At 44.3% G+C, this 20,082-nt stretch overlaps 1 protein-coding gene across 1 annotated transcript in view; it reads right to left on the minus strand.

Annotated features, from left to right (window-relative positions):
- LOC137431082 (CST complex subunit CTC1) overlaps positions 1 to 20,082 on the minus strand; it is a 441,606-nt gene that overhangs the window by 105,506 nt on the left and 316,018 nt on the right. The window lies entirely within an intron of this gene.

The raw sequence follows: 20,082 nt of genomic DNA on the forward strand, positions 1-20,082 counted from the left end.
ACAACAAAAACGACACTTTTCGACGTGACGACGTCAACCGACCTGCCTCCACCAACATTATTACATCATTATACATACTTGTACCAAGTTTGATTTAAATCCATTCAGCTTTTCTCAAGTTATCACATTTTTACCTGATATGACCTCTGACCTTTGACCTCTTGATGCCATAATCCAATCACTTCATCTTTGCATCGTATATATTTCTACCAAGTTTGTTCAAAATCCCATCACTGGTTCACGAGTTGGCGTGGCAACATAAATTTGACTTAACACGACCTCTGATCTTTGACCTCTTCCCCCAAAATCGAATCAGTTCATCTTTACCGCATTATACATAACTGCACCAAGATTGACCGAGATCCCATCAGCCGTTCTCAAGTTATCGTGGTAACGAAAAGCTATCATGGACAAACAACCTGGAGACATAATGCCTCCGAAGACTTCGTCGGTGGAGGCATTAAAAAGAAGTGAAGGAGAGGGAGCGTGGAAGAAGGAAATAAAAAATAAGATAAAAAAAACAAATGGCTAGAACCACACGACTACCGTAGTTGTGAATGTGGAAACAAAGTACAAGCCAGCAGACTAACTCACAAGGCCTATTTATCATAGTGTTTGTGACTCATAAAATAAAAAACAACTATCCAACTCAAAATGAGCTTATTCAAAGCAAAAGATAATAATGGCAGAAATTCACTAATTATCAGAAACCCAGCACATCTGCACCTTCTCTCTGTCACCGAAGGTGGATGGAGGTTATGTTTTCACCCCTGTCTGTCTATGAGTAGGATATCTCAAAAAGTTATGGAAGGAATTAGACGAAACTTGGTGGATGAGTTGGGTGTGTGACAAGGATGAAGCAATTATATTTTGGTGAACATGTGGACCGCATCTGGATACACAATTATTTATTTATTTTTTATAAGTTATTCTTCACCATTGAGAGATTGGGCCAAAACGATATCGAGAGCATGATATCTCAAGTTATGGCCGGATTATGACAAAACTAGCTGGATGAGTTGGGTAGGTGACAAGACAAGCCGATTAGATTTTGATGCAGGTCCGGATCCATATCCGATCTATCGGTGGGATACAAAATGTAAACTCCACTCTCTCTAAACCCAAAAACTAAAAACAAAAGACTAAAACTCTCTCTAAAACTAAACTCCACTCCACTCTCTGCCGCTCCATACCTCATCCCTCAGATCGGCAGTCTGCAGCCTCCTCGCTCTCTGCAGACCTGGACAAAATCACAGACTGGGCAAACAAGTGGAACATGTCTTTCAATCCTGACAAATCTCACACTCTTACGATGTCTCTCCGAAAAGACCGACTGGACAACCCTCCCATCTACTTTCTCAACAATCCTCTCCAAGATCTTCTGTCACTCAAGCTTTTGGGTCTCATTATTATCTATCCGCCATGATCTTTACTGGGAAAACCACATTTCCAAGCTGGCCTCCAAAGCCAGTCACCGACTGGGCATCCTCCGTCGTGCGAAGTCCTTCCTCGGCACACCTGAGCTCCTCACCACATTCAAGGCTTTCATCCGCAGCTCAATGGAATACTGTTCCCCCCTGTGGGCTGGTGCTCCTGCCTCACACCTAGCTCGGCTTAACGCTGTTGAAACCAAAGCTTTCAGAATCATTGGAATCTTCTGCGATGAAGCTAAGTCCGAGGGCCTTTCACTCACTCACCGCAGGCAGGTAGGTGGTCTTTCTGTCTTCAACCGACTCCTCTCCAGCCTTGCTCCCCCAGCTCTCTCTGTGCTCTGTCCCCCAAATATTCCTACAGGTCGCACAAGATCTGCCAGCCACCCTCTTATGGTTAAACTGCCAAAACCTAGGCTCTCTATTCACCTTCACTCCTTCATTCCCCTTTTCTCCTGCCTCTGGAACAAACTCCCTCACTCTATTCAATCCCACTCCTCCCTCCAGGTCTTTAAAACAGCTGTTCACGACCATCTCTTATCTTCCCCCATCCAAAACCTTGATCTTTTCTACCCCCATTAATTCACCCCAGATCCACTTTTTTGAAATTCCAACTTCTTTCCTGGAAGTCCGATCAGTGTCCATGTGTTTATACCTCTCCCACCCCACCCCCCCCCCCCACCCCACCTTCCCGTGCCTCCTCCCCCAAGCCCTCTCCCTCCCACAGATCTCCCAATGTCCCTGCTCTCAAATGTTGTACTTGTGTGCTCCCCTCTCTCTCCCCATCTTGTCTCCCGCTCCCCTTTATCTTATGTTTTATGTGTCAGTTTGTCTTTTTGTGATTAATGTTAGCTCTTACACGAGCCTCGATCTTGTGTACAAAAAAAAAACAAAAAAAAAACTGTTCAGCTTGGCGGAGGCATGTGCTATACCGAGTGCCTTTCTACTTTAAGGATGTCTTCAAGAGTAAACTCAAAAATTAGATTAGGAAGAAATGTTAACCAATTATAAAGTCACAGCCGCAGCTAGGGATAATTTATTAGGTGAGGGCTGATTAGTTGGTCCCTCCAATTACAGGTGGGGTCAAGAATTAAATAAATGACATGAATATCAAGAGACATTGTACCTTTCTTAAATTACAAGGCCATTAGTACACAATGGACAAATCAATATTTCATAATGGATTTGACCCTGTAATCCCCTGCTCTTTCTGCCACAGCACAAAGCACTTATTAACATTAACAATTTTCCAATAAAAATGTTCTCGAAACCTTTCGTATGATGAAATAATAAATATAAAAAAATGAACGATTCAGTAATAAAACCAGAAACCCTCAGATTAAGGATGACATTACATGTGATACAGGGTGACAAGGAAAACGCTGAGCTTTTTTGGGTTGCAACCTCCAAAACCTCTGCTGCAGAATAAAGCTGAGGCATCTCCGACAGTGATGAGAAATTCATTTTCCTTTCGTCAGTGCCCAAACTTCAGCAACACATCACTGGTGAAAAGTGTGACAGCTGCGACATGGACTCATCGGCGTGAAACATGGCCGAACTTTTCTGTAAGCAAGATTATTGTTCAAAAAGCAAAAGGAAACCTTTTTCATCACGTCGACACCCTTTGCCTCATATTACCCATCCACCTTTGCAAATAAGGTTCGGAAAAGAAGCTCTATTATTGAACAGAACACCAGCATAATATGGGATGTCAGCACAGATTAATGAATGCATGCACACCGCCCCAACTTGAAATGCCCTGAAGTAATGAAATATAAAAATAAATTGTTGTCGTGCTTTGGAAGAAAAGTGTTACATGATGCAGTACAAAAGGAGAAAAACAACAACAAAAAAAAACTTCGGATTCTTGGCAGAGTAACGGTTATAGAGAGCATTCCTAAATCTAAAGTCAATTATCACAAAATACTCTATTTTTTATGATTATTCAGGTTAGCAAATCAAAAAGAGGTTTAAAGGCCATATATTGTCTTGCAACCAACACATCCGCAAAACCAACAAATCCGCCAAACCAACACATCCGCCAAACCAACAAATCCGCCAAACCAACACATCCGCCAAACCAACACATCCGCAAAACCAACAAATCCGCAAAACCAACAAATCCGCCAAACCAACAAGTCCGCCAAACCAACAAGTCCGCCAAACCAACACGTCCGCCAAACCAACACGTCCGCCAAACCAACACGTCCGCCAAACCAACACGTCCGCCAAACCAACACGTCCGCCAAACCAACACGTCCGCCAAACCAACACGTCCGCCAAACCAACACGTCCGCAAAAGCAACACGTCCGCAAAAGCAACACGTCCGCCAAACCAACACGTCCGCCAAACCAACACGTCCGCCAAACCAACAAATCCGCCAAACCAACACGTCTGCCAAACCAACACGTCCGCCAAACCAACACGTCGGCCAAACCAACACGTCCGCCAAACCAACAAATCCGCCAAACCAACACATCCGCCAAACCAACAAATCCGCCAAACCAACACATCCGCCAAACCAACACATCCGCCAAACCAACAAATACGCCAAACCAACAAATCCGCCAAAACAACATCAGCCAAACCAACACATCCGCCAAACCAACACATCCGCCAAACCAACACATCCGCCAAACCAACAAAGCCGCCAAACCAACAGCCGCCAAACCAACACATCCGCCAAACCAACAAATCCGCCAAAAAAAACACATCCGCCAAACCAACACATCCGCCAAACCAACACATCCGCCAAACCAACAAATACGCCAAACCAACAAATCCACCAAACCAACATCAGCCAAACCAACACATTCGCCAAACCAACACATCCGCCAAACCAACACGTCCGCCAAACCAACACGTCCGCCAAACCAACACGTCCGCCAAACCAACACGTCCGCCAAACCAACACGTCCGCCAAACCAACACGTCCGCCAAACCAACAAGTCCGTCAAACCAACAAGTCCGCCAAACCAGCACGTCCGCCAAACCAACACGTCCGCCAAACCAACACGTCCGCCAAACCAACACGTCCGCCAAACCAACACGTCCGCCAAACCAACACATCCGCCAAACCAACAAATCCGCCAAACCAACACATCCGCCAAACCAACACATCCGCCAAACCAACACATCCGCCAAACCAACACATCCGCCAAACCAACACATCCGCCAAACCAACACATCCGCCAAACCAACAAATCCGCCAAACCAACACGTCCGCCAAACCAACACGTCCGCCAAACCAACACATCCGCCAAACCAACACATCCGCCAAACCAACACGTCCGCCAAACCAACACGTCCGCCAAACCAACACGTCCGCCAAACCAACACATCCGCCAAACCAACACGTCCGCCAAACCAACACGTCCGTCAAACCAACAAGTCCGCCAAACCAGCACGTCCGCCAAACCAACACGTCCGCCAAACCAACACGTCCGCCAAACCAACACGTCCGCCAAACCAACACGTCCGCCAAACCAACACATCCGCCAAACCAACAAATCCGCCAAACCAACACATCCGCCAAACCAACACATCCGCCAAACCAACACATCCGCCAAACCAACACATCCGCCAAACCAACACATCCGCCAAACCAACACATCCGCCAAACCAACAAATCCGCCAAACCAACACATCCGCCAAACCAACACATCCGCCAAACCAACACATCCGCCAAACCAACACATCCGCCAAACCAACACATCCGCCAAACCAACACATCCGCCAAACCAACACATCCGCCAAACCAACAAATACGCCAAACCAACACGTCCGCCAAACCAACACGTCCGCCAAACCAACACGTCCGCCAAACCAACACGTCCGCCAAACCAACACGTCCGCCAAACCAACACGTCCGCCAAACCAACACGTCCGCCAAACCAACACGTCCGCCAAACCAACACGTCCGCCAAACCAACACGTCCGCCAAACCAACACGTCCGCCAAACCAACACATCCGCAAAAACCAACACATCCGCACCATCATGCTGTGTGTGCACCATTCTTCAGAAGGGATGTTGAACTGGTTGTCATACAGAGCACTAGATAAGGAAGGGCGTCGTTTCAGATACTTTCATTTTACAGCTGTAGTGACGATGAGGCCATTTATTGATTAAAAAAATATAAATAGTCTCAGTGGTGCAGAATCGTAAGAAAAATTTGTATACAAAGTGGAGGTTTGTGGACGAGCGAATTTGATGAGGAAATGTGCATCTGAAAGCTATTGTTATATAAAAATTGTTAAATGTTAAACAAAGCACAAAGTCATCCTTATACATCCAGGAAAGATTTGAGCTTCACCTTTAAGGTCGTGTTCAAGGTTATGGTAACGAGGATGTCATGCTGGCAGAAATCAGAACAAAATAAGTGAGAAAAAAAGCCATTGCTCTGAAAGCAAGCCGGCTTGTGAGTCAAGGTGCTTGGCATTCTCCTTGCCAAAAGCAAGTGGCATGGCAGGTGGCCAGGAATTGCTTCAGAGACAGTGAAAGGAAATGGCAGGAAAAGTGGTGGAGGAAAAATTGGGCTAGAAAAAGGGTTTGAAAGGAGGATGGAATGCAAGATATGAGAATGGGGAAAAATGAGCTCCTCAACTGGAAATACATCAAGTCCGTCTCAATACATTTGGTTAAGGATGCAATCAAGACCATCACAGATGAATCAGTTCATGGCAGTGTGAAAAGGACTGTGCTGTTATGGATTAGCAATGAGCGGTGGTGGAGTTAGAGTCATGCAACCCATGCAATTGCATGGGGCCTTGAGGCAACAAGGCCTCCCGTGCGACCGATCGTGGTGCACAATCTTTCGAGATGGGCCCACGAGGGTGGTGGTGATTGTGGTGGTGTAGGAGGGGACGGGGATCTCACTTTGCTGACAAAACTCATCAACTTGTGAGTGGTGTTAAACACGGTGAAAAATGAAAGCTCCAACTCGAGGAAAACGAGACAACATGATTACAGAATTAAGAAGTGAGGTTAGCAGAGATAGCAGGTTAAGTGGAATAATAACTAAGTTGAATGTACACAATTGCAACAAGAATTACAACAAAATGTGGAAAACGCCTCATTTCAATACAAATCGATATTGATGAGCAAATCCGCACTACGATTAATTGTACGAACAACAAAACAACCCTCATTAGTAAATGGACTAACCTCCATGCACCATGCCAGAATGTTGCGGTTTTAAAAAATCAGAAGTGGGTTGGAGCAGCTAAACATGAAATGAAATTACCCAACGGCGCATGAAAGCAAAAGATAGCTCAACATGACGTCACCGAAAAATAACTTCACTTTTTTGCACAACAAGCGGTAGAGAATTTGAGGCGACGTCATATTCCGAACCCTGGGGTTGAGGGTGTGGAGGAGCAAACAAAGTAGCTACAACCTTTATCTTATGACACAATTAGTCTCTCCGGCAAGTTTGGTTGAGATTGCATAATGAACTAACGGAATGCATCGGCCACGGACAGACAGAAAGACACCAAATTGCATATTTTAGGATGATGACAGGGGCCCCCACTGAGCCACGTTTTTTTTTTTTTGCATGGGGCCTCCAAATCACTAACGCCACCACTGGCAATGAGTCATCACGTTTTTTGTGCATAGTGAAGGTGTATAACCGCGTCACATTTTTAGGCGAATTTGGGCACAATATGGTATAAACTGTCATAGCCTGGTGTTGTCTTAGCGGTTAGGGTGCAGCTTGGGATCCGAGGATCCTGGGTTCAAATCCCGGTCGATCGCTGAATTAACGCCAGGGGGATTGACTCAGCCTGTCATCCTTCCGAGGTCGGCAAATTGAGTACCAGTTCACTGGTAATTCCCTGTGTGTCGCAAGAGGTGACTAACAGGGTTGGTGGCAGGAAGGGCATCCGGCTGTAAAACATTGCTTCAAAAAGGGGACCACGGTGCCAAAAAAAGGCCAACTCCTGCTCTGCGGGGAAAAATGGCCTCTAAACGTGGTTCTATGGTATAAACTGTCATGAGAAAACATGCATACGAATGATGTGAACGATTTAGAAGAGGATGGTCGAGAGAGAGAGAGAGAGTGAGAGTGAGAGCGAGAGCGAGAGAGAGAGGGAGAGAAGAGTCAGCCCTTTGTGGTAGCAGACACTAGTTGCCAAAGCCATTGTTCATTGCAAACATGATTAGTCGCATTCGAAATTTTTCAACAATAAAGTTTGTACCGTATTGTGCAGTTATTCTCCAAAGAATGACATATGGGTAGATACCTTCAATATGCAAAAACCTGAGCATTACAAAGAATGGAAATCCATCATCTAAACTCGGCATGGGAAACCTCCGGCCGCAGCCCCGACACGTGTTGGCATGTTTTGCTCCATGGTATGTTTTGATCCAGCCCGTGTGATGATATTTTGTTCAGTATTTTACGTACGTAGCTATTATGTAGGAAAAGCTGGCAGGATATCGTAGAGATATGCAGACTTTCCCCCTCTGAGCTGTAGCCTGGGTTCGAATATTGACCAGGCTATAAACTTCTATCATGGTGTTTTGTATGCAGGGTGATTCATCAATGTGTGGAAGTTAAACCAGGTGTCCCGTTTGCTAGCATTGGCTGGTGGACATTAAAAATCCCATGAGGTCCTGCACGAATAGAAGGCGAGCTATCGTTGGCACCAACACCAGCACAACAAACAAGTTACAAATTCCTGCACATCCTGTCAAGTATCCTGCATCGGAGTGGCGACCTGTCCAGGTTGTAACCTCCAGTGGCCGAGCCTGCGAAACTGCCTCGGTTGCCCTGTGCACCCAATGCAAGAGATGATGAATAATTGATTCTAATGGAGAAGAAAGTGAAGAAGGAAGAGAAGAAGAAGCACCAAGGAGGAAAATAATAATAAGAATTATGTCGGAATATTAAAGGTCACATAAAATTTATTTCCAAAGAAATGTTATAACTTCGTTAATCCTAATAATTTGTCTTTGACCACATTCACCTCCACAAGCGACAGCCCCAGTCCTGGTAGAACGTGAAGAGGAAGACAGGAAGAACAAGAACAGCACTCGGTAGGGCGCATACCTCTGCCAGACTGGACAGTTTCATTTTGTATCCCATATTCACCAACATCTAATCAGCGAGATTTTGTCACCTACCCATCTCATCCACCAAGTTTTGTCATAATCCGTCGATAACTGTGAGATATCGTGCTATGTATCGTTTTTTGTCCTATCTCTCAATGGTGAAGAATCACTTACAAAATAAAAAAAAATTCTCGTATCCGGATCTTCACCAAAATCTAATCAATTCGCTCTCGTCACAAAATCAGCTGATCCACCAAATTGCCTGAATCCATCAATAACTTTTTGAGATATTGTTCAATATATCGTTTTTTGTCCTATTACTCAATGATAAAGAATTACTTAAAAATTCCAATATCCAGATTCAGATCTTCACCAAAATCTAATCAATTCTTCCTTGTCACACACCCAACATATCCACCAAATTTATTCCGAATCCATCAATAACTTTTTGAGATATTGTGCTAAATATCGTTTTTTGTCCTATCACTCAATGGTAAAGAATAACTTAAAAATTCCAATATCCGGATTTAAATCTTCACCAAAATCTAATCAATTCTTCCTTGTCACACACCCAACATATCCACCAAATTTATTCCGAATCCATCAATAACTTTTTGAGATATTGTGCTAAATATCGTTTTTTGTCCTATCACTCAATGGTAAAGAATAACTTAAAAATTCCAATATCCGGATTTAAATCTTCACCAAAATCTAATCAATTCTTCCTTGTCACACACCCAACATATCCACCAAATATATTCCGAATCCGTCCATAACTTTTTGAGATATCTTGCTCACATACAGGCAAACAGGGGTGAAAACATAACCTCAGTCTACCTTTGGTGGCAGAGGTAACTAGCTTTGCAACTACAAAAGTGCTCCGTATCTTCGTACATACAAGCAAAATTACCTGTCCCCAGTGACGGGAAAGGTTTAAGTTAATTTATCAATTTAAATCATTTTAATGGACTTTAAAAAAGGTTACTTGTGCTGCCCTCTGGGTTTCACTCTGAGCCAAAGCTCTGGGCTACTTATACTGCCCACTGCAAAATGGTGGTGCAACATCGGGCAGCAGAGGTTGGATTTGTCTAAAAATGTCTCCCTGAAGATCTACATTAAATCTACTTGAATCTAGATGTCATGGTTATTTAAAGATTACTGGAAAGGACAATAAAGTGACGATCACATCAAGAAAGTGAAAATAAAATGCAAAATAACCAATCTTTTCAAATGTAGCGCGGGAAGCAGCCGCCGTAGACAGGAGACAGACGAACACACGGACAGACAGCACGCTTCACATTATAAATAGATTGTTACCAGTGTACAACCTTGTAGTTAGAGATAAAAGCAAATACAAATTATTTATTACTGGCAGGGGTACCCGGCGTTGCCCGGTGCTGTTATAATCAAGTTGGCATTTTCAAGAAATCATATTTTGTTTTTATTTGGGGGGGGTGAGGGGGAGGGCCTAAAACACTTCCCTACATACACCAAGGAATGGGGCCTTGGATAATTTAATATTGCTATTCACATACCTGCAAATACAAAAAAAAATCAAAAAAAATAATCTATAACTGGCACTCACTGATGAAAGTTTGATGAGGATCCATTTGGCCATCTCTTAGAAAATGGTGACACACAGACAGACAGACAGACAGACATCTCTCTTGTAGTATAGATTGTCATTCCCTTTGAAAAAGCCAAAAAAAAAAAAGTCTGAATAGTTTGAAAAAAAAGTGGTGAAATAAATGAATATTTTGTTTTTGGCCTTGGTTGATGTAATGGCGAGCGTTGAAGTGTAAAGTTGACTCAGAGTGCAGTGCTTTTCAGTCAGAAAGTCAAAATGATTCTTTATCTGCGTATGTGCTGTTTAAGTTACAAACAACGAGTAGGCATATATCCAACCCACAACAAGTTTAACAACAACTGTTACGGCCCTCACCACCTGTGCTCTAAATGGTGACTTAAATGGTAAACATACCAAAGCAGTACAAAACATAGACACACAGATACAACTTGCATCCCCATGGGCCTCATTATAATATATTTTGCTGCAGTCTTCTTTTTCTTTCGGCTTTTCTCATTTTTAGGTTATTTCTCCGAAATAATCTTAGAGTGGGTCCCGGTGTATAGCCTTCCGTAAGTACGTCCGTCTGTCCGTCCGTTGACATTTGGCTAAAATATCTTCTCACAAAGTACCTGACCGATATGGACCAAATTTGGTATGATGCATCAGGACAGCAAGGTCTCATGGGGTTGTGCTCCCCATCTGGATGTGTCCCCTATAAGGAGGTAAAAGGGGGCGTTTGCCCCAAATATTGGTATTTCATTCAAAAATCTTCTTCTCAGAAACCGCCAGACAGATCCAGACCAAACTCACCACGAGGCATCAGGTCCATGCCCTAACCTTAAGTTGTGCTTGTCATGGTCGTATTCCCCCCGGAAAGGGGGCCACACGGGCTCCCTCTCCTAATCCCTTATATTCACTGAAACATATTTTCCTCACAAACTACATAACTGATATAAACCAAATTTTGTACAATACATCAGAACATTAAGGTGTCATGAATTTGTGCTCCCCATCTGGATCCGCCCGCTATAAGATACTGAAAAGGGGGTTTCGCCTCAAATTCAGGTAATTTATTTTAAAATCTTCTCAGAAACTGTGCGGAAATTACCGTCAGTCCCTCACGGTGGTATTTTTTCATGGGGTTGCCACAATGATGGTTGATGGTTCACCCTTCTCCATCCCCTTCCGTCAAATCGCCAATTCTTCTTCCAATCCCATAACTTCTAAATCTCTCGCCACCAGATCCTTCAATCTGGTTTTTGACCTTCCTCTTCTCCTTCCTGGCAATCCCATCTCCATCACTTGCCTCATCACAGACTCTCCTCCTCAAAACATGACCAAACCGATTTAATCCCTTCTCGGCTACTTTCTTTGATGCTTCCACAATCTTCACTGACCCCCTGACATACTGGTTCCTAATCTTGTCCTTTCTTGTCACTCCACACATCCAGTTCAACATCAGCATCTCATTTACATCCAGTTTCTGTTTCTCTTTATTTGATGTCTAACAAGTTCCCGCACTATATAACAAAGTTGGTCTCAAAAGAGTGTTGTAAATTTTTCCTTTCAGTTTCAGTCGCACTATTCCATTACACAACACTCCACTGCATTTCCTCCATTCATTCCTACCGTAACTATTCCGTTGCTCAATTCCCATCTTCTGTCACCACTGATCCCAGATACTTGAAGCAACTCACTTTTTTCAGATCTTCACCCATAATCTTTACACTTTCAGCCCGATCCTCTTCCCTAGGCTCAAACTGACAATACATATATTGAGTATTTGGTCTACTGATCTTCATACCCCAATCTTCCAGTGCTTTTCTCCATTTCCACGGACACTCGTTCATATTCTCATCATCCCCACCAGATAGATCAACTCAATGTCATCTGCAAATACCATTGAGAATGGCACTTCCTGTCTCACTTGCTTAATTAGAACATCAGGGAAGAGTGAGGGGTTGAGCGCCGATCCTTGGTACAATCCAACTTTAGCTTCAAAACTCTCACTCTCTCCCACACTGCTTCTGCCTCTTGTCTGGCGCTCCTTGTGCATGTCCTGTAATAGTCGTTTCTCGGCCCTCAGGGTCTCCACAAATTCTTGCACATTTCCGTACTTCCTCCCGAGACACCCGGTCATAAACCTTCTGTATATCAATGAATACAACCCATGTTTCTTTGACCTTCCTGGTATTTCTCCATCACTCATCTCAAAACAAAAAAGGCATCAGTGGGGCAACAAAAAGTATATGTGGCAATATATTTTGCTGCAGTACCCTCACAAAAATGTCCTCGGAGGAGGAGAGTGAAAACGGAGGAAAAAAAAAAGTGATCAAAATGCAATAATGCACCAGTGTTGCAAATTCCTTGAAATATGATGCATCAGGGCCATGACAAATGGCACGAGATCAATTGCACACACTGAATGGTGGTTCAGCTTACACATGTTGGCCTGTGCCAGAGGTGCATGGAATATACCTCTGAACCAAAAAACAGCCGGAAGGGGGGACGGGGAGAGGATAGGAAGCCATGTGCACCTTTGTGTTGTCCCCTTAGTTTCGTTTTTCTCCCTTTCTCTTCATACCTCTTTCTGCCTATTTTCACTTCCTGCAGGCAGCAGCTGTGGCATCAAAGGAAAGCATGAGGTCGGCGCATGCAACACTGCACTGCTTCACAAATGTTCCACAAGAAAAGGATGATATAAACGTTTGATGCGCGGTGGCACTGGCTGCTATTTAGCATGAGAAATGTTCGATTCTCGTCTCGCAAGGTCTTTGTGAGAGACTCTCCTTCTCTTTGTGATCGAGCAAGCCGATCAGTCCACTTAGTGTTAATCAGAAAGACAAACCGTTTAATCTCCTTGTTCTTTTCATCTCAGCTCACTGTTGTTTAATCAGGCTCCCTGTTTATTTAATTTTCCCCAAAGAATATCCCTCAGATCATTTATTACTCAATTTATTCTTTTTACACTATTTATTTGCACATTGAGGAAGATGCCAGTATATTTAAATGAAAGGACAAGGGCATTGGGAGACAGAGTGCAACAATTTGAACATTTGTTTGCAGCAATGAAAAAAAGTTCAGATGGGAATATCAGACGTTGGAAAACATCGAAAAGATTTCCTTCCCGACAAATATAGAAATAGTTTCTGGAGGCTCCGAGACACGCTATATATTAACGCTTGCTTTGAGAGTTTGCATGATCCAATATGATCCTTTGATCCAATATGGCTGCCAGACCACGTGAGCGATGACATCATAAATTTATATTCTCTAATATAATTGTTGCATAGATCACGCCCAATACATTTCAAACTGATCAGACTAAACGTTGTCCCTGTCGAATTATGACGTCATAATTATGGCACCAATGACGTCATCGTTAACAACACCTATTCCCCATATGGAGTTCTTTACAATGAGCCATGTTTCATTTTTTTCCATGCAGCGGTTTTGGAGATATAGAGGAGCAACATTTTTCGTTTTTTCCAAGATGGTGCCTGTACCACATGACCAATGATGTCGTGATTATCATTAAAATATTCTACAGGAGGAGGCGCTCCTATGGTGAAAATTTCGTTCCCATGAGACCAACAGTTGCTGAGAAAAAAAATTCACAATGATCGGATAAGTGTTGTACTTGTCGAATTATTACGTCATAACGAAGGCACCGATGATATGATCATTAACATCTTATTCCCCAAGGAGAGTACTTAACAATGAGCCATGTTTCTATTTTTTCAATGGAGCGGTTTCGGAGATATAGAGGTGCAACTTTTTTCGATTTTTTTCCAAGATGGCATCTGTACCACGTGACCTATGACGTTATAATTATTTTAAAAATTCTCCAGGAGGAGCTAGACATATTCTGAAAATTTCGTGTTCATCGGACTAACAGTTGCAGAGGAATGTTTTTTTTTCATACTTATCAGATCAAGCGTTGTACTTGTCAAATTATGACGTCATAATGGAGGCACCTATGACATCATCATTAACATATCTTATTCCCCATGGGGTGTACTTGACAATGAGCCATGTTTCAATTTTTTTTCCATTGAGCGGTTTGGGATATAAAGGTGTAACGTTTTTCCAAGATGGCGTCCATACCACGTGACCTATAACGTCATAATTATCAGCAAAAAATCTACAAGCAGAGGCGCTAATACGGTAAAATTTAATGACAATCGGACCAATGGTTGCCGAGAAAATGAATTTCAAAAATGCAGACACGCACGTACGGCACACGTACGCAACCGAATGCCTAACCCTGCTTTTCGCTTCGCGAGCACAGGGTAATGACATATTTGTCAATGCAAAAATCAGTATTACTTTGCACATAACTCTACTACATGCAGAGTTGACCTCTGTCAGGCAGCCTGTGGTGGCATATCTCTCTGCTGATGTTGAGAAAATAAAGATGTGGCCTATACAGGGTTTCAAGCCTGGTGTTGGCTTAACGGTTAAGGTCGTAGGGTCTTGAATTCAAGCACCTATCATGCCGGTGATTAAAACCAGGTGGTTTGATTCAGTCTGTCATCCTTCCGAGGTTGGCAAAATGAGTTCCAGCTTACTGGGAAAGCCATTCGAGTATCCTGCGTCGGAGTGGCGACCCGTCCAGGATTGCGCCCACTAACCTAGGAAACCGCTTCAGCAGCCCTTTGTTTCTGAAGACGCACAAGGAATGGTCTTCTCCTATGCATGGTTTCACGGTTATGCAGAATGCAATATTGCTTGGTGAAGTTCCAGTCGAATAGATAGGGAAGATAATATAGCAGAGAGCAAGTCGCAAAGTGTTCTCGGGAAGAGCAGGAAGAATTATGGTGAAAATTAAAGTGGGAATGACAAAATTCCAAGCGTCAAGGGATTGTAAAAAAAAGGACAAAAAAAGTGAACAAGCCGTGGGTTGATCAAACTCAACGTGGCAAAGCAGGGAGTCCAAGAAACGTTAATATAATGTAATTTGATCATTTTGACGAAAATGGCGCATGGCAGTAGACTTGTTTGTCACCTTCTTTGGCTGAGATTTTAAATGTGATTGTTCAATTAATGTCTGTGAAACAAGTATACTTATGATAGCTCGACAATGTTATAATTACTCGCAGAGCGTATGTTTTGCAAGAAGACTATAGATGTTTGCGTGGTGTGCACCTAAAAGGTTCTAGGTGGTCTAAAGGTTATGTTTCAATAGTAGTTAGTAGTGTCGAAGGGGTCAAAAGGGTCAAATCTCTCAAGTATGTAAAAAGGTCGAAAAAGGTCCAAGTGGTCTGAAGTTCGAAATGGTCAAGGATCCAAGCTGTCTAATCTATCTAAAGGGTGAAAGGGGTCTAAAAGGACTGAAGGGTCTTCAAGTGTCTTCGGGGTTTTATTGGTCTGATGGGTCTTGAGGATCTTACGAATCTAAAGGGCTTTTGACGTTTTAAAAGATCTTAAGGGTCTTCGAGGTTTTAAAAGGTCATCGGGGTCTAAAGGGTTTTGGGGGTATTAAGCATCTTTACCCTTGATAGATGTATCCCTGGCTATACCCATTCTGTACAGATGGATAAACCCAGGGATACACCACCTATCTATGGTTAAATAGTCTTCAAGGGTCTAAGGGGTCTCTTTAGTCTATAGGGTCGAAAGGTTTAAAAGGTACATTCCAATAGTATGTAATTAATAGATGTATGTGTAGTCTAGAACTTCACCAAGCATATATGCAACAACAACAACATGCATTTTAAGGCCATTTTCCCTGCCAGAGCGGGGGTTAGCCTTGCGGTCCCCATGACAATCTTCTCCATTTTGCCCTATTTTCTGCATCTCTCCTTGTTAACCCCCTTGCCCGCATTTCTTCTTCCACCATCTTTAGCCAAGTCTTTCTCGGTCTTCCCCGTCCTCTACTTCCTTCTACATTCATTTCCATCACTCTTCCCAACCAGTCACTTTCATCCTTCCTCAACACATGACCAAATCATCTCAAACTGTTTCTCTTCACAGCATCAATCACAGGCTCTATTCCCATCATCTTTCGCAATTCATCATTTGTCTTCCTCTCTCTCAACGATACTCCGCACATCCGTCGAACCATTCGCATTTCCACCCTTTCCAACCTTCGTTGCTGCTCTACGTTCATTACCAAGCATATATATATTTTATATATACATATATGTGTGTGTGCGTGGATACAATAGGTTTTGACCAAGCAGAATGTTTCACTTCTGTGCTGAGGGATGTACAGGATACTGTTTATATGTTCACCTTTCAAGTGTTGATAAGCCCTTGTCAGTTTATGGTTTCTGAGCATCTCTCGATGAAAAATCCGCTTTCAGAAGATACCTCTTAACCATTCCAAACCCTGCCGCAGCTTCCCAATTCTCTGCACCTAAATGTCCTTCCTCTCCCAATGTCTCCCATTCTCAGCCTGTAACGATGAGGAAGGTAATTAAAGTGTCTTAAAAGATGACTTCTCCAGGTGGATTGGTGTTTGTAGTTTTGTAGTTTTGCAGACTAAGATTAACACCAAGTGGACAGACAAGCTTGTAGTTTTGCAATTTTTCTACTAGCTGAACTCTGATCTTGCTCTTCCTGTTAAACCCATGCCCGTTCAGGTCACATGAATTCTACCTTTACCTTGTTTACGGACACCTTTACCTTGTTACCCTCCCTCAGTGCAAAGCTAACGCATACCCATCTTCTCTTGAATTTAGAAAAGTTTTCTAAAGCTTGATGTCTCATTATTTCCTTCAAAGACTTCAAAATATGTTTCTCACTGCCAGCACCCAGCATTTTCCCATCTCCACTACCGGGTTTGACTAGATCTGCGAAGACCCTCCATTCACCTGCAACTCCTCTCCTCATGGTAGTGCTTGATTTTTCTCTTTCTGCTTGTCCTTTGCATCTGGTGTCCCTTTGTCCAATCTGACAGTCCGACTGAGAGGCGAAAACCCAGACTACACAGCTCACAGGTAAGAGTGGTAGCTCTGCATTATCCTGTCGGAACAAAATGAATGGTCTCTCAGTGTGCTTATCGATTGTGTAAAGGGTATATTTGCCTGAGATTAGGTCTGAGGTGCTGGTATTTTGCCATTCCTGTTGCAGTGAATGCTAGGGTTGACTCTAAAAACATCAGTTTTTGCAACTGTTCAAAAGTGCACCCTGCGATCAAGCATTGTGAGAATGCTGATTGGTCTTGAAAGATCAGAAAGGAGGAGACAGGTTGAACAGACAGCTTGGAGATCACACAATCAATCAAATATGCACAAATATGTGTTGGACGTTGCTCCATATGTGCCTTTTTGCAGATTATCAAACTGCGTTTTCCAAACCAGATCCGTCATCAGACTCCTCCCAGAAGTCTCTGAGCTTCACCCTTGTCCTGACCCACCCACTTTCCCCCCGCGCCCCGCCCTTTCCTCCTCCGGCTCCCACCCATTACTCGCCGTCAATGCTTTCCCACCACCTCGCCGACCCAATCCCGACTTCTTCCCTCATCTTGTTTTTTATTTTGTATACAAGATTGTGAGAATGCTGTAAGAGATAACAATGGCTCGTGTAAGAGCTAACATTAATGCCAAAAAAAAAAAACCGGACCCATAAAACATAATAAAGGGAGCAGGAGACACGATGGGGAGAGAGAGGGGAACACACAAGTGCAACATTTGAGAGCAGGGACATCGGGAGATCTGTGGGAGGGAGAGGGCTCGGGGGGGAGAAGGCGTGGGAAGGGGGGTGAGGGGTGGGAGAGGTAAAAACCACATGGACACAGCAAGGACTTTCAGGAAAGAAATCGGTATTTCAGAAAAGTGGATCTGGGGTGAAATCAGCGTCCTCCCGGTACGAGTCTAACCGGTGTGATTTATCTCCTGTGTGCGAGTGTGCCAGGCGCCTGTGTTGGGAATAGTTAGGTAAGGATTTATGATCAGCCTGCTTCTCGTCCTTTTCTGTGCTTTTTGTGAATAAAGACGTGTACATTTTATTTCCTCTCGACCTGCTCGTGTGCGTCATTTCCCCCATTGACCTGGAATCGTTCGAACCAAATTCGGCTGCTTGATTAGGTCCGTAGATAACGAAGTGTAAAAAACGCAACCCACACCGCGCGATTTGCTCGGCGCGCCTGATTGAACTAGGTGTGGGATCGCGAGGGGTTCAGTCCCGGGTCACGTGGTCTCGAAGGTATTCGGAACACGGTCAATAACCCGTCGGCCCGTGGTTGGGGATTGGCGATTGGAGTTGGCTCCGCAACCTGCCGGGTGCGAGCTTGGTCGTGGTCGACGGCCCGTGGACCCGGTGTCTGTGGAGAAACGTGATCTTAACCCCCGCCCTCGACCCCCCCCCCTTAGTACGTCGACAGACACAGGATCCACAACAAAAATTGCCCTTCCTCCTTCCTGCCTTGTCCAACCTCTCTCTGTTCTCCCACGCCATGTCCCGTCCCAGCTTCCCCACCCCTTCTCTAAATTTCCCTCGTCACTTTTCTAAGATCCCATACCCGTTCTCCAAATTCCCTCACCTCTTCCACCTTCCTGAACACAACCAACAGCACCTCCACCCTTACCCCAAACTGTTGACCTATAAAATTTGAGGCCTCCACTACAATCTAACAAATCTATCAATCCAGGCCACTGCTGATAATCCAGACATTATCTGTCTAACGGAATCCGACTCTCATCTTTCTTGGGCAAACTACATTTCAAAGCCTCCAATCCTTCGTCGTGAAAATATTTTCCTCGACGCATCTGAACTTTTTATCTTATTTGAAGGCCTTCATCCCCAGCTTGTGGGAATACTGCTCTTCCCTCTGGGCTGGCACCCCTGCCTCACACCTTGCTGCCACACAAACCAATGGTCTTCAAAATCAATTGACATCTCCCGAGATGAAGCTGGTGTTACGGATTCCGGGATTTATGTGAATTACTATTCAGGTCATTGCTTATTAATGTTTATTCTATTAAGGTAGGTTGTTGTGGTTAAAATGGTCAGAAGCGCTCCTGGTGACCAAACGAGACCGGAAACGGGATCGTGAAACCAGAAGAGAGAAGAAGGAGGAAGAAGGTCGGGTGAGAAGCGGCCATCTTTTTCCTCGCCCAGCTCCAATGCGAGCGGTGTCGATATTGATCAGCGTTGGGAACGCTGAGTTTGAAAAGCCCGTCTGGCGAGAGGAGTTACCGGCGCGGGGTAATTACCGGTTATGCGTCAAATTGCCGTGGGTTCCTGCACGGAACCCAGCGTCCGGCACCGTTTTCCTCAACGTCTACAAGGACGCGTACGGCAGGCGCCTTGGGCCTCGCGCGCTTTGCGAGCCCCGAAGCCGCGATCACGAGCCACCGACCTCGGTGGGCTGCCGAGGAGGTGTCCGCGGCAGCAGCCGTTTCCCGGTACGGGACGTGCACGGTGGAAGTACGTCAGGAAGGGTCCGTCTCAACCGCCCGCGTGCGGAGTATCGAACTACAGGAGTACAGAGACATTGTGAGAGACATTGACCATGGAGGGGAGTCGTGAGTGGGGCTCAAGGGAGGAATATATAAGGATGGCCATCTTAGAGCTATTGTTGATGAGTCTACATCTTAGTAATGTTGTGGATTGAGGGTTGCTTATTGTTGATTGATTGGGAATATATTATCCATTAATCCGGATCCTTGGTGTGGGGGTTTCCTATTGACTTGAATTGTTTGTGTCTTTCATATTGATTGTGTTGCGAAAGCGTATAAATCATATATCTTTCTTGGCGGGGTTCCTCCCCACGGTCCGGGGGGGTCACCGAGACCAGGTAGTTACCGGGAGGACCACGTAACACTGGTCTCTGAGCCTACCGCTTTCACATTGCATGAGAGATGGGTGATCTCCAAGTATTCTTACCGCCTCATTTCTGGTCTTGCTAGCCTCTGCCACCACCCTGTTCCTCGGGTTTCTATGAGGTGCAACCGGTCTGCCAGTAACCCCCTTCTGGTAAATTTCCCCAAATCCAGACGAAACTGCTCACCTCGACTCATTTGTTCCTCTTTTCTACCAACCCTTGTTGTTGGCATTCCCCCTTGCCACCTATTCTAA

Source organism: Myxine glutinosa, chromosome 7, assembly GCF_964187855.1.
Source record: "Myxine glutinosa chromosome 7, kmMyxGlut1.1, whole genome shotgun sequence".
Lineage (NCBI taxonomy): Eukaryota > Metazoa > Chordata > Myxini > Myxiniformes > Myxinidae > Myxine > Myxine glutinosa.